A 16,015-nucleotide genomic window follows, 5' to 3' on the forward strand; every position below is an offset into this window, starting at 1 on the left:
CCGGCGGCGGCAAGCCGGAGGACCGAGAGCCTGCCTTCCTTTCACGGCTCTGGCTGCCTCCCCCCCGACCGACCCTTCTCCGGTGCCGAAGCCAGCGGCCCGGACCCGAGCTCTGGCGGCCGCCTCCCCTCTCCGCGGGGCAGGGGGAGGGCCGCGCGCGTCTCGAGCCTCTCTCTCCCGATCGATGTGGCGCTTGCAGAACGGACGTGGAGGGCCCTTCGCGGGCCGGCACCCTTCCCGTGGCGGGTTGGGATCAGTCCGGCGTTCAGGCGGAACGGGACCCTCCTTTTTTGCCTTTCTGTGCCGGATTTCGGGGACGATCCAGGGATCCTCCTCTCTCTCTCTCTCTCTCTCTCTCTCCCTGGAGGGACGGGCGCCGGGGGAAGAGAGGGGATGTTGCGCGGAGCCCATCAGGCCGTCGTCGAGACCTCTGCCGTGCGGGGCCGAGCGGCACCGTGAGCCCGCCCAGGGGCACGAAATGACACCCAGACAGCTGTGAGGCTCGGCGGGGGGGCCAAGACACGGTCGCGAGAGCAAGCAGGGGCGCGCTGCGGCCCCCGCCGCGTGGGGATGGCCCGGCCCTTTCCCTCCCCGAGCTCGGCGCGGGCCGTGGCGGGGCAACAGGGCGGCCGGCTGCCTTTCCACCCGCGGTGGGACCCTCGTACCGCCCTCTTGCTGGAGCGCCAGTACGCGCCCCCCCCCTGCTGTCCTCCCAGTCCTGGGTCGCTGCCACCTTCTCTGGCCGGTTTGCGCGGAAGGCTTCGGCGGCCCACCCTCGGGGCCGCGTCGCCTCGCAAAGAAACCGAAAGGGGCCACTCGGTGGGGAAAAGAAGAGCGCGGAGAAAGGTGGCGGGGCTCGAAGGGGGGGTGCCCTCGCCGCCCGCCCCGGCTTCCCGTCCTCGTTCCTCGACGTCAGCCCGGGGCGCACCCTGCGCGTGTGGCGGGGGATCCTCCGACCCCCTCCCGGTCGTCACCCGGGCGCGCCGTGGAATGCGGAGAGAGAAGGGCCGAGGGGACGAGGTTCTCCGACGCCTCTCTCTTTCGCGGGCCCGTAACCCCGGAGGCGTAACCCGGGCTGCCTGGGAAAGCGCAGGGACGGGGGGCTCTCTTCGGAGGCTCACCCCGTCTCTTCCGCCGTCCTTCCTGGGTAGCTCCCGGGGCCCTTTGGGGGGGGGGAAAGGAAAGCCCCGGGGCGAGGCGCGGGGAGAAGGTTGCCGGCGGGGCGGCCCAGTTGCGTCTGCCTCCCGGGGCACGCCGGGTACGGAGGGAAACCCCGGATGCCCGGGAGAGGGCGCGGCTGCAGCGGCGGCGCCACGGCACGCCTTCTGGGACGGATGCCCCCTCCGAGGTGCGACACTTTGAACTCACTTGCCTGTCTGAGTGTCGCTTGAAGGTCAATCGTCTCCGCGGTTGCCTGGGAAAGTGAAGTGGGACTTAAGGTTCACCTACATAAGAATGGCCATACTGAGTTAGATCAAAGGTCCATCTAGCCTGATGTCCTTTCTGCCAACAGTGGCCAATGCCAGGTTCCCCAGAGGTAATCATCATGTGATCCCTCCCCGACAAACAGAGGCTAGGGACCCATCCTGGATGATAAGTATTGATGGACTTAACATCCATGAATTTATCTAGTTCTTTTTTGAAATCTGTTAAAGTCCTGGTCTTCACTACATCCTCTGGCAAGTAGACCCACAAGTGGACTCTGTGCTGCATGAAGAAAAACTTCCTTTTGTTTGTTTTAATCCCACTACCTATTGATTTCATTTGGTGAACTCTAGTTCTTATATTTTGGGAATAAGTAAATAACTTTTCTTTATTCACCTTTTCCATACCTGTTATGATTTTATAGATCTCTGTCATATCTCCCCTTAGTCTCCTCTTTTCTAAATTGAAAAGTCCCAGTCTTCTTAATCTCTCTTCATATGGGACCCAATCCAAATCATTTTGGTTGCCCATTTCTGAACCTTTTCCAATGCCAATATATCTTTTTTGAGATGAGGTAACCACATCTGTATGCAGTATTCAAGATGTGGGCATACCATGGATTTATATAGAATCAATAAGAAATTCTTTGTCTTATTCGCTCTCTTTTTTTAATGATTCCTAACATTCTGTTTGCTTTTTTGACTGCCACTGCACGCTGAGAGGATATTTTCAGAGAACTATCCACAATGACTCCAAGATCTCTTTCTTGAGTAGTTGTACCTAAATTAGTCACCATCATATTGTACGTATAGTTGGGATTATTTTTTCCAATGTGTATTACTTTACATTTATCAACATTACATTTCATTTGCCATTTTGTTGCCCAGTCACTTAGTTTGGTGAGATCTTTTTGAAGCTCTTCACAATCTGCTTTAGTCTTACCTATCTTGAGAAGTTTGGTTTCAGTTGCTAATTTTGCCAACTCACTGCTTACCCCTTTCTCCAGATCGTTTATAAATTGGTTGAATAGGATTGGTCTAATACAGATCCTTGGGGGACACAAGTAGTTACCTCTCTCCTTTCTGAAAACTGACCATTTTATTCCTACCCTTTATTTCCTGTGTTTTAACTAGTTATCAATCCGTGAGAGGACTTTTCAACTTGTCCCATGACAACTGATTTTACTTAAGAACCTTTGGTGAGAGACCTAATCAAAGGCTTTCTGGAAATCTAAGTGTTATAGCCACTGAATCCCCCTTGCCACATGTTTTTTGATCCCCTTAAAGAACTCTAGTATGGTATGATTTCCCTTTACAGAAACCATGTTGACATTCTCCCAACAAATTATATTCATCTATGTATCTGACAATTCTATTACTTTCTATAGTTTCCACTAATTTGTCCACTACTGATGTTGTACTTACTGGTCTATAATTGCCAGGATCGCTTCTAGAGCCCTTTTCAAATACTGGCATCACATTAACTACATAAGAACATAAGAATGGCCGTACTGGGTCAGACCAAAGGTCCATCTAGCCCAGTAGCCTGTCTGCCGACAGTGACCAGCACCAGGTGCCCCAGAGAGGGTGGACCGAAGACAATGATCAAGCGATTTGTCTCCTGCCATCCCTCTCCAGCCTCTGACAAACAGAGGCCAGGGACACCAATTCTTTCCCCTGGCTAATAGCCTTTTATGGACCGAACCTCTGTGAAATTATCTAGCTTCTCTTTAAACTCTATTATAGTCCTAGCCTTCACAGCCTCCTCTGGCAAGGAGTTCCACAGGTTGACTACATGCTGTGAGAAGAAGAACTTTTTTTGTTAGTTTTAAACCTGCTACCTATTAATTTCATTTGGTGCCCTCTTGTTCTTCTATTATGGGAACTAATAAATAACTTTTCTTTATCAGCCCTCTCCACACCACTCATGATTTTATAGACCTCTATGATATCCCCCCTTAGTCTCCTCTTTTCTAAGCTGAAAAGTCCCAGTCATTTTAACCTCTCTTCATATGGGACCTGTTCCAAACCCCTAATCTTTTTAGTTGCCCTTTTCTGAACCCTTTCCAAGGCCAAAATATCTTTCGTGAGGTGAGGAGACCACATCTGTACGCAGTATTCAAGATGTGGGCGTACCATAGTTTTATACAGGAGCAGTAAGATATTGTGTGTCTTATTTTCTATCCCTTTCTTAATAATTCCTAGCATCCTATTTGCCTTTTTGACCGCCGCTGCACACTGCGTGAAGTTTTCAGAGAACTATCCATGATAACTCCAAGATCTCTTTCCTGATTTGTCATAGCCAAATTAGCCCCCATCATACTGTACGTATAGTTGGGGTTATTTTTCCCGATGTGCATTACTTTACACTTATCCACATTAAATTTCATTTGCCATTTTGTTACCCAATCACTGAGTTTGGTGAGATCTTCTTGGAGTCCCTCACAGTCTGATTATCCTAAACAGTTCTGCAAACTTTACCACCTCACTGCTTACCCCTTTCTCCAGATCGTTTATTAATAAGTTGAACAGGATTGGTCCCAGGACTGACCCTTGGGGGACACCACTAGTTACCCCTCCATTCTGAATATTTACCATTTATTCCTACCCTTTGTTTCCTCTCTTTTAACTAGTTCTCAATCCATGAAAGGACCTTCCCTCTTATCCCATGGCAATGTAATTTACACAAGAACCTTTTGTGAGGGACCTTGTCAAAGGCTTTCTGAAAATCTAAGTATACTATATCTACTGGATCCCCCAAGTCTGCATGTTTGTTAACCCCTTCAAACTCTAAGGGTATGTCTACATTAGCTCATTAATTCGAGCCAGGTAGGCAAATCAGGCAACCGGAGTTGCAAATGAAGCCCGGGAATTAAATATCCCGGGCTTCATTTGCATGTTTCTGTCTGGCTGCCATTTTTAAATCCCCCTTAGTCCAAACTAATTGCCCGCGGCTACAAGCGGCAGTTTAAAGTTAATCCGAACTAAGTCCTTAGTTCGGATTAACTGTTACTCCTCATGGTATGATTTCCCTTTACAGAAACCATGTTGACTGTTGTCCAACAAATGATGTTCTTCTATGTGCCTCACGATTTTATTCTTTACTATTGTTTTGACTAATTTGTCCGATACTGAAGTTAGACTTACTGGTCTGTAATTGCCAGGATCGCCTCTAGAGCCCCTTTGAAATATAGGTGTCACATTAGCTACCTTCCAGTCATGAGGTACGGAAGCCGATTTAAAGGATAGGTTACAAACCACAGATAATAGCTCAGCAATTTCCTATTTGAGTTCTTTTAGAACCCTTGGATGAATGCCATCCGGTCCCGGAGATTTGTTAACATTAAGTTTTTCTATTTGTTCCAAAACCTTCTCTAATGATACTTCAATTCGGGACAGTTCCTCAGATTCATCACCCACAAAGGACGGTGCAGATTTGGGAATCTCCCTAACATCTTCAGACATGAAGACTGAAGCAAAGAAATCATTTAGTTTCTCCGCAATAGCTTTATCGTCCTTGATTGCTCCTTTTATATCTCGATCGTTTAGGGGACCCACAGGTTTTTTAGCAGGCTTCCTGCTTCTAATGTACTTAAAAAACATTTTATTTCTTTTTGAGTTTTTGGCTAGCTGTTCCTCAAAATCTTGTTTTGCTTTTCTTATTACATTTGTACACTTGATTTGACAGTGCTTATGTTCCTTTCTATTTATCTCACTAGGATTGGACTTCCACTTCTTAAAGGATGCCTTTCTGTCCCTCACTGCTTCTTTTACATAGTGGTTAAGCCACAGTGACTCTTTTTTAGGTCTCTTGCTATGTTTTTAAATTTGGGGTATACATTTAAGTTGGGCCTCTATTATGGTTGTGACAGACTGGGCCAAGACTGGGCACAGCTTAGGGCGTCCGCTCAGGGCGAATTGCTTAACTTCGGGATTCCTTACAGCCCCCAGACTGGTGACCTTTCCAAACAGGCCACACACCAGTCCCACAGAGCGCTTCAGCTGCCTGCCTGAAGCCTCACGAGCAAAACCCCTCCGACACCCCAGCAATATCCATGCCCCAGATGGCCCCGGGCCTCATACACAGGTGGGGGGTCCTAGCACCCAATCCCACCTACCCTGAACAAGTTCTGTCTGGTCCCAAGAAACCAGCCACAGGTCCCTGGTCAATTTACCCTGTGGATCTTACCCACAAACCACGCTGAGCCAATCTTTTAGCATCTAACAACTAAAGGTTTATTACCATGAGAAAGAAAAGCCTGAGAGTAAGGTTGTTAAAGAATAGTACATTACATGCACCGAATCTCCCAGTTCTCGATGCAGGCTCTAGCAGAGATGTTACAGCTGCTGGTTTAAAAGTCCTTGCAGCTCATCCTAGGATCAGGATGGGTTCACAGGTCTTTCCGGCTCTTTGATCCCTGCATTGCTGCCTCTGGGATGAAGTGCTGAGCTGAGAACAAGATGGAGTCCACCACATGGCCTATTTAGCCCTCCTTCCTGGTCTCTTCTTGGCTACAGCAGGTTACCTGGTCCACGGCTTATTTCTCTGTGTTCCCTGCTGGTAGCCCTTAGGTATGAGTCACCCTCATTCTTTAGGTGTGTCCTTGGCCCATTGAGTGCCATTGTCCCACAGGGCCTCACTGATTAGCATGTCCATAGGCCGGGCCCTGCCCAATGCTCAACCACATGCAGGGAAATCTTCAGTATCCAAACAAGTACATGCTTATAATTGCACACACAGACATTATACAAACACATGAACAGCGTACATAGGATTAGCAGACAGTGAGCTTCTATTCAACACCCCACATGGCCCTCTTTTATACCATTTTCTGGGGCCAACACCCCCACCCCTCAAAATCCTCAAAATCCAGTAACATGACAATGGTGTATTTAAAATGTTTCCATGCAGCTTGCAGGGATTTGGCTCTAGTCACTGTGCCTTTTAACTTCTGTTTAACTAACTTCCTCATGTTTGTGTAATTCCCCTTTTTTAAATTAAATGCCAGGGTGCTGGACTGCTGAGGTGTTCTTCTCACCACAGGAATGTTGAATGTTATTATATTATGGTCACTAGTCCCAAGCGGTTCTGTAATGGTTATATCCTGGACCTGATCCTGCACTCCACTCAGGACTAAATCGAGAATTGCCTCTCCCCTTGTGGGTTCCTGCACCAGCTGCTCCAAGAAGCAGTCATTTAAGCCATTGAGAAATTTTATCTCCGCTTCTCTTCCTGAGGTGACATGTATCCAGTCAATATGGGGGTAATTAAAATCCCCCATTATTATAGAGTTCTTTATTTTGGTAGCCTCTCTAATCTCCCTCAGCATTTCAATGTCAGTATCGCTGTCCTGGTCAGGTGGTCGGTAATATATCCCTACTGCTAATTTCTTATTATTGGAGCATGGAATTTCTATCCATCGCGATTCTATGGAACATGTTGATTCACTTAATATTTTTATTTCGTTTGATTCTACATTATCTTTCACATACAGTGCCACTCCGCCACCCACCCGGCCTGCTCTATCCTTTCTATATATTTTATATCCTGGTATGATTGTGTCCCACAGATTTTCCTCATTCCACCAGGTTTCAGTGATGCCTATTATGTCAATCTCCTCCTTTAATACGAGGTACTCTAGTTCACCCATCTTATTAGTCAGACTCCTAGCATTTGTGTACAAGCACTTTAAAAATTTGCCACTGCTTATTTGTCTGCCCTTCCCTGATGCATTGGATTCCTTTATATGCGGTTGTTTGTCTGCTCTGACCCATGGTTTGTCCTCTACCTCCTCTCTTTCTGACTACAGCTTAGAGAATCTCTATCGATGGATTCTCTTCTAAGAGAAGTCTCTATCTGATTTATGTGCATCTCCGCACCAATCGGCTTTCCCCCATATCGTCCAATTATTAGGTACAGAAGATGATTTAAAGGATAGTCTACAAACCACAGTTAATAGTTTTACAATTTCTCATGGGAGTTCTTTTAGAACTCTTGGGTAAATGCCATCTGGTCCCGGTGACTTGTTACTGTTAAGTTTATCAATTTGTTCCAAAACCTCCTCTAATGACACCTCAGTCTGAGACAATTCCTCAGATTTGTCAGCTAAAAAGAATGGCTCAGGTTTGAGAATCTCCCTAACATTCTCAGCTATGAACATGGAAGCAAAGGATTTATTTGGTTTCTCTGCAATGACTTTATCATCTCTGAGTGCTCCTTTGGCCTCTCGATTATCCAGGGGCCCCACTGATTGTTATAGCAGGCTTCCTCCTTCTCAGGTACTTAAAAAAAATTACTATTACTTTTTGAGTGCTTTTTGAGGACTATCTTTTCTTCAAACTCCTTTGGATTTCTTTATCTCTCATTACAAAAAAAAATCCTGCAGGATGACAGAATAACATCATCACTCTGCAACCACAAGAGCCAAAGCTCCTTCCCCCCACACACCATTCCCAGCCTGGTCCTCCCCAGGCCCTTCTGGAGAGCTGGGACTGCCCAAACCACTGGCCTGCCCCGGCCCTCCCTTCCCCAGGAGTTGGGTGGGGAGAACCATAGCTACCTCAGCCCGGTTCTCCCCAGCTGCAGAGTGAGAGAGACCAGGGCTGATGCGGCCTCTCAGGCCCAGCCCCCTGGCAGCTGGGGCTGGTGCATCCTTGGGCCAGCCTACTAGTGGTGGTGGGGGGAGAGCTGGGACCAGCTGTGGGGAGCAAAGAGCTGTGGGGCAAAGGGTTCAATGAGGGGGAGAGCTAGGTTCAGGGCAGACACAGGCCCACTCTGGCAGCCCAGCATCTAGAAGGGAGAGCTGGAGCTGCCACGCTGCAGTCTTGGTCCAGCCTTCTCTGGTGGTGGGGTGTGTGGGAGGGCAGTGTCTGGAGGGGTTGGGATGACCCTAGTGGCCAAGGGAGATCCAGAGTAACCCTGCCCCTCCTTGGTGGGTGGGGAGAGCTGGGACAGCTTGGCTCATTGAGACCCTGCACCCCCAACTCCCTCACTCTCTCTTTCCACCAAGACCTCACACCTTCAGCCTGCTCTTGCTCCTTTCCCCGACAGAGGGAGTAGGCAAGCATGACAAGCAGGGGGTGCAGCCTCCTCTTTATAATTTAACAGTTTCACAGTGTTTATGCTCCTTTCTATTTGCCTAACTAAGATTTAACTTCCACATTTTAAACAATGCTTTATTTCATTGCTTCTTTTACTTTGTAGTCCTCTTACTAAAGGGGCCACTGACTTTTTCTGGGAAGATCCTTCATGCTGCAATCTAGCCCTACAGACTGAAACTCCCATGAGCCCTTGAGGAAAAAGGAGGAAACAGGGACTTGTCCAGGCATTTTGGGAGAGAGAGAGGGCTCTCCATTTTGGAGAGAGGAGCCAGGCTGCTGTGGAGGAGCCTTTGTCCAGACCAGGAGCTGTTGTGTTGCAGATAGAGCCTGGGACTGAGGCTTGGATCTTGCAGGCTGCTTCAGTGGCTCCCGTGAGGGGAGAGATTCTGGCTGTGCCTGTGGCTGAGAAGGGCTACATAAACCTGCACACAGGAGGAAACTGAGTAACTGGGCTCTTTGGGAAAGTGCTGCCTGGGACAGACCTCAGAGAATAGACTGACTCTGGGTCCAGAGAGAGGCCAAGTAACCAGCCCAGGGAACCAGAGCTGCTGGCATTTGGTGGAGCCTGCTCCAGTGGCAGAGGGAGTTTGCAGCTGGCTCTCATCTTGGACTAACACACACAGGACCTGCCCAGTGCTGTCTCCACTCCTGCTGCAGACCTCTAAGCGCACCCCTGCAATCAAGTGCCTGGGACTCCAAATCCAGAGGAGTGCACACTCTGGGGTGGGATAAATGGTAGCAGTGCAAATGCCAGATAGATGTTTCCTTTCTTTCTGTGTACTTTGTTAATTGATTTTATTCACTTTTAATCTGTTAAACCCTGTTTCTTTAAGAAGTTAAGTAAAGGTGTGTTAATTCTAATTTAATCAATTAGATATAGATTCTTTATAATTGTTCTCTTGAAGTCAGATCCAGTATATTGTTGGAATAAGTTGATTCCTGGAGGCTCCCAAGGCACACCATTAAGTGTGAACAGGGCTAGCCAGGTGGAGGTACTGCCACTGTATATTTTTTAGGTGCAAGGGACTGCAGCAAGGGGGTGGATAGGGAATCCCCAACTAAACAACATAACCACTGGGGTACTCACGATCTCCTTTTATGTTAAAACCAGAGAGTGACCTGCTCCCAAGTAACACAGGGAGAAAAGGGGGGGGTGACATTTTGGGGGCACCACTGGGGAGCCTCTTTACCACCTCTAGTTTTGCTGTAAGAAAAAAATTGTCCCTGCTTTATTAAAGGTTATTGAAGTTATGATTGTTTTCCTGAGCTCTATTGGTATTAAAACCTTTGGTTGTTTTTACTAAACCTATTATTGGGTACATCATGGAATCTCATAAGTTACTGTCTGGTGTAAAGAGATAGGAGTGCTACCCAGCAAGCACTTATACTGGGTAAAGTGCCCATAGACACTGAGGACACTACTATCTGCCAGGCATTAGGAACTGTAAAAATATTTGGGAAAACCACAATTTACGGTCACCAAGGTAGTTTGTTGTTTCAGAGAACATCCCAGAGTTGGAGCCGGGGTGTCTGGGACCCTTCTAACCCTGACTCTGCTTGGAGGACACAGCCAGTTCCGGCCAGATGAGCGACAATGGGCTGCAGAGAGGGACCCCGGCAACCAGCCCAGCTGGTCCCAGTGAGGGGAGAACACTGGACGGGGAGGGAGGCAGAGAAGAGGGGCCCAGGCGACCCTCTTACCTAGGAAGAAGGGAGGGGGCTGTTGCTGGGGATATTGGAGGCTCTGCTGGGAGATATTGGAGGCTCTGCTGTTGCTGGGATATTGGAGGCTCTGCTGGGGGCTGTTTTTGGGGGGGACTGAGGGCAGAGCAGGCAGAGCTCAGTTGGCTGCAGGGGAGGCTGATGTGAGGGCTGAGGGCCCAGGCCTACAGGCCTGAGACCCGTTGCTGTTCAAAGCTCAATAAGCCCGCCTGTTTGGTGCTGGCTGAGAGTTGCTCTGGTCTAGAGAACAGGGGGGGCGCTATTCCTTCTGGGGGTGGAGGCCCCAGGATCCAGAGGGAGTGGACCCCCCGAGGGGCTCACAGTGGAGGCAGGCAGCTGGAGGCCATGAGAGGCACCATCCTGGAGGCGGAGGGGCAGACCCCCAGGTGAGTGGGCCCCCCAAGAGAGGGTCACCGCACTGGAGAGGACTCCCTGAGAAAGGGGTGTCTCACGGCCGCTGGAGTGAAGTGGGCTCCCCAAGAAGGGGCTGCTGCACTGGACGGGGGGGGGGTCCACCCAGGAGCCGAGGGGCCAAGTGTGGGCACCACCTGTGAGCCGTGTCAGTACCCTTGGAAGTTGATATTGTGAATGAAGTTGGCCCCTGGCCTGTGGTTCTGCTTGGGAGTGTTCTCAACGAGGAGACCACATAAGATGTGAGCTCTGACTTTGCAGCTAAATTTGAATGTTTTTTGCAAGAAGAGGGAAAGTCAAGGAAAGATGTGAGAACCATTGTTACCCCAACATCTACTTTCTCAGCTGTCACAATGAGGGTCTGATAACTGCTTTAGGAAAACTGATGGAATGATATACTCCTCCTTCCTATGAAGGAGCTGGATATCAGAAGCTGAGATTTTTCTCTGGGATTCAGCCTACTGTTGGAGAGGATAACTTTGAATCTTGGATGGACCAAGCTGTCCAGATGATAGAGGAGTGGCAATGCCCAGATACTATCAAAAGGCAACAACCAGCTGAAAGTCTAAGAGGACCAGCCTCTGATGTCATTAGATCCTTATGGACAAGTAATTCCTCTGCTGGTGCTATGGAGTATCTCCATGCTTTGGATGATATTTATGCGACTTCTGAGAGTGGAGAGGATTTGTTTCTACACTTTACCTCCACATATCCAGAAGAAGGTGAAAAACTGTCACAGTACATATGGGCTGTGTCTACACTGGGCCACTTATTCCGGAAAAGCAGCCGCTTTTCCAGAATAAGCTGCGAGCTGTCTACACTGGCCCCTTGAATTTCCGGAAAAGCAGTGACGATTTACTGTAAGAAATCAGCTGCTTTTCCGGAAAAACTATGCTGCTCCCGCTCGGGCAAAAGTCCTTTTTCCGGAAAACTGTTCCAGAAAAGGGCCAGTGTAGACAGCAAAGTAGTCTTTTCCGCAAAAAAGCCCCGATCGCGAAAATTACCATCAGGGCTTTTTTCCGGAAAAGCGCGTCTATATTGGCCACGGACGCTTTTCTGGAAAAAGGGCTTTTCCGGAAAAGCATCCTGCCAATGTAGACACTCTTTTTCCGGAAATACTTATAACGGAAAACTGTTCCGTTTTAAGCATTTCCGGAGAAAGGTGCCAGTGTAGACACAGCCATGCTGTCTAGAGAAGCTCCTACATAAGGAACTGGTAAAGATGGGGATATTTGCCACCCACTTGGATCAGGCGAGGTTGAAGCAAATACTGAAGGGTGATTGTCCTGGCAACCTGATAACCCTGAAGCTGCAGCTTTCTGATCTGGCCTTTCTCACATTGGTGAAGGTCAGTTCACTGTTTAGTATACGTGCAGAAACAAGAAACTTAAATGGCTTCTGTTATACGAAGTGGCTTCTAGCTAAATATAAGATGGCTTCCACAATGCACTGTCATCTCTGCTGCTCCTCCTGATGAAATAGCTGACCTCAAGAAAGGTCTGCAGTGTCTGAGAAAGTTAATCAGCCAATTCAGCTGAATACTAGGGTGGAAAAGCCTAAATACACTCTCAATTCCAAAGGAGGGATGACCCTGTGAGAAGCAATGATGCAATGTCTAGTAGTACTGTCCCTCGATCAAGAGTTTCTGTTGAAACTAATGGTAGAAGTGACATCTTCTGCTACAAATGGAGAGGGTAGTCACACAAAACAAGACTGTTTTGCGGAAGAGGATTTACAGAAAGTTAACCGCAAGCTCATCCAAGCAAGAAAAAATGTGGAAAATTTCAGAGAACCTCAGTGAAGGAGTGAACTGGTGCTTCAAGGAAGAGAAACTCCACTAGGTGCTACCAACAGGGTGAAAATACCTGGAACAATCTGCCACAAGGTAGGTCCAGCTCCTGTTGTTTCTGTCCAAATGGAAGGCATTTATGCTCATGTTCTCCTAGACAGTGGTTCACAAGTCATTATTTTGTACAAGACATTCTACAATACCTATCTTCACCTACCAAGGGTTGTCCATCCAACCCTTGGATAACTTGAAAATCTGGGGGTTGAGTAATCAAAAATATCCATATGAGGGGTACTTATCCCTTCAGATTGAGTTCTCACAGTCCATCATTGGAGTTCATGAGACGCTGGATACTTTAGTTCTAGTGTGCCCGGACCTTGGTGTCAAAAGTAATGCTGCAGTTTTGGTTGGCACCAATAGTAGTCTAGTCCAGCAATTTTTAACTATGCAAAGAAACTGTGGGGGAAGGATGCATCAGTACCTTGCCTATTCATCCTAAGATCCGTGAGGCCTATAAATGCTTCCATGGAAAGTCTCTCTCAGTTTCTGATAAAGATGCTAACAGGTATGGCAATGTATGGTACACACAGAAAAGAACAGTACTCATACCACTTGGCAGTGCCTGTCAAGTGACTGGCATTCCAAAGTTTTCTGTTCAGCCTATTGATCAGTTGTTGTTAGTGGATACACTGGAGGAAATGACTACACCTGGAGGATTTGTGGCACAACCTGAGGTTTAAAATGCCACAACAGTGTCTTCTAGGAGGATCACAGTTACTGTTAGAAATGTATCTGATCACAAAGTGATCATTAGGCATTGGACAGTAATTGACCAATTGTTCCCAGTTCATGTAGAACCTCCGATGCATGCAGCAGCTGTCAAGAGCAACACTAATAACATGACACCAGATTATTTTGATTTTGGAGATTCCCCTATCCCTGAGGACTGGAAACAGTGCCTCTGCTGAAAAATGTTAGAGTATACTGATGTCTTCTCCCAGCATGTGTGGGACATGGGCTGTGCAAAAAGTACTTGGCATGAGATCCATCTAAATGGCTCTCGACCTTTTTGAGAATGATTTAATCACCCCAGCTGATATGGAAAATGTTTGGGGCCACATACATGACTTGTTGGCTGCTGAAATAATTTGAGTCATGAAGCCCATATGCCTCTCCAGTTGTCGTGTTCAGGGAAGATGGTGGAGTGCAGAAGTCAGGGAATGGGGCTGGAGGAGTTGGGGGGTCAGAAAAGAGGGCGGAGGGTGCTGGACTGAGGGCAGTACTTCAGAGCACAAGGTTCAGTGTGAGGGAGGACAGCGGGAGGGGAGTGGGAGGTTCAGGGCATGGGTGGGGGATGCAGGACTTAGGGATGGGAGCTGGGAGACCAGAGTGGGAGAGCTTACTGGGACCACCCATAATGGCAAGGGTGGTAGTTGCTCCTGGGGAGGCCGAGGCTGAGATCCCCATCTGGTAGCTCCTTCTGGAGGGCCAGGCTAAGTTCCCCAGATGGTGACTCCTCTGGGAGGCCAGATAGGGCTCTGCGGGCTGCCCCTGGCCTCCAGCAGCCATCCCCCCCCACACACACATACACACTACGGCCTGTATCCTGTGGAGGGTGGACAAGGTTACAAGGGCAGGCCCTGGTCTCCAGCACTGTCACCCCACCCCATCACACACACAGCCTGCAGGATGTTCAAGGGGATGCAGGCTGTGGGGACTTCCCTTGGGGGGGGCACAAGGCTCGGTAGACAGCTTTTCCCAGCCTGCCTCTGGCCTCCAGTGCCCCCCATGGCCTCCAGCTTTTCTGGAGGGAGAACTGGCTCTGGGGACTAGACCGGGCCTCCAGCACCTTCCCCCTCACATGTGGGGAGGAACCAGGTTCTGGGGGGCTGGCCCCAGGCTGCAGCAGCCCCCTGTGACCTGCAGGGGGGACAGGGCTCAGGGAACTATCTGCAGGGCTGGGGGGGAGGGTAGGATCCCAGGGCTGCCTCTGACCTGCAGCGCCCCCCTCCCATGGCTGGCATGGTAACAGTCTGGTTACCAGTAACAGGATGGTCTAGTTAAAAGAAAAATTCAATATGAGATAAATAATTTTTGTAGAAACTTTTTCTTTATTATTATGCCTCTGTGGGACATTTTGCTGCTGTGCTTTTCTTTCTAGGGCATTAAAGCCGTGGTCACCCACCTGTCGATCACGATCAACTGGTTGATCGGGAGGGCTTGACCACTCGATCACAAGGCATTCGGGGCCCCCCCATTTCCCCTCACCCCCAAGAAACTCCACTACCTACCTCTGAAAATGGAGATAGTGCTGGCTTCCCGCGGGGTGGAGGGAAGTCCGGCAGCTGTGCACCACTTCCGGGGTTTCCGTAAGTATGATGCCTGCTCCCCTCCTCCAGGTCTGTGGTGCACCAGGAGGAGATAAGAGTCCCAGAGGAAGGTGCATGCTGGGGATTTGGGGGGGGGAGAGGACACAGGAGGGGAGGCATGCACCAGGGCTCCCCTCCCTCTGCGTGGGAGGAGGTAGGAGTCCTGAGGGCATGCGCATGCTGGGTAGAAGAGAGGAATCTCAGGAGGAAACATGCACCAGGGCTTTCCTCCTTTGCGGGGGAGAGAGGAGGAGTCCCGGGAGGAAGCTCTTGCCGGAGCTTCCCTCCTCTGGAGTGGGGGGTGAGGTGCACGCTGAGGATTCCCTGCCCCAGCCAACACCCTGCCCCCTATTCCCACCGGCACCCTGTCCCCACCCCAGCACCCTGACCCTTGCCTCCACAGACAACCTGTCCTCTGCCCCAGGCATTTGCCCCGGAACCCATTGGCCCTCTGTCCCTTGCCCCAGCACTCATTGGCACCCTGCCCCAGCACCCTGTCCCCTGCCCTGGCACCTAGTCTCCTGCCCCAGCACCTACAAGCACCCTGTTCTCTGCCCCAGCACCCATTGGCACCCTACCCAGCACCCTGTCCCCTGTCCCAGTGCCCCCTTGCACCTTTCCCTAATACCATGCCCCCTGCTCCCACCAGCACAGTTGGGGCCACATTAGTGAGGCTTGGGGGGGTTGGAGAAGGTTTTATTTTGCATCTCACTTGTGTGGCCCCAACTGATTTTTCTGTGGGTCAGTGACCCCGACTCAAAACAGGTTCCAAGCCCCTCCCATAAATAAAGACAATGCAGAAACACATTGTGTTTGACATAGTATTGTATTTAAAAATGAAGCCTGGCCAACAAGCCCCCAACGGAGGCCAAGCCCCATCTGCCCACAGCATTGGAACACTCCTGCACCCCTTTTCCCCCAGACCCTCGATCTGAACTTGTCATACACTGGAACCTCCTCCCATCCCCCAACCCAAATTCCTGCACCCTCACATCCCCATTCTGTGGCTTGCTTAGTACCCTAACCCTACATCTGATCCCAACATTGCCCAGCCTGGCATCCCCTCTTTGACCCAGCGTCCCCTTCTCCACCCCCTCCTGCATCCAGATTTCCTCCCAGAGCTTGCACCTCTCACCCCTTCCCACACCCAAATCCCTCATTCCCACTCCAGAACCTACACATCCTGTCTCAACACAGCG

The sequence above is a fragment of the Pelodiscus sinensis genome, unplaced genomic scaffold, assembly GCF_049634645.1.
Source record: "Pelodiscus sinensis isolate JC-2024 unplaced genomic scaffold, ASM4963464v1 ctg224, whole genome shotgun sequence".
Lineage (NCBI taxonomy): Eukaryota > Metazoa > Chordata > Testudines > Trionychidae > Pelodiscus > Pelodiscus sinensis.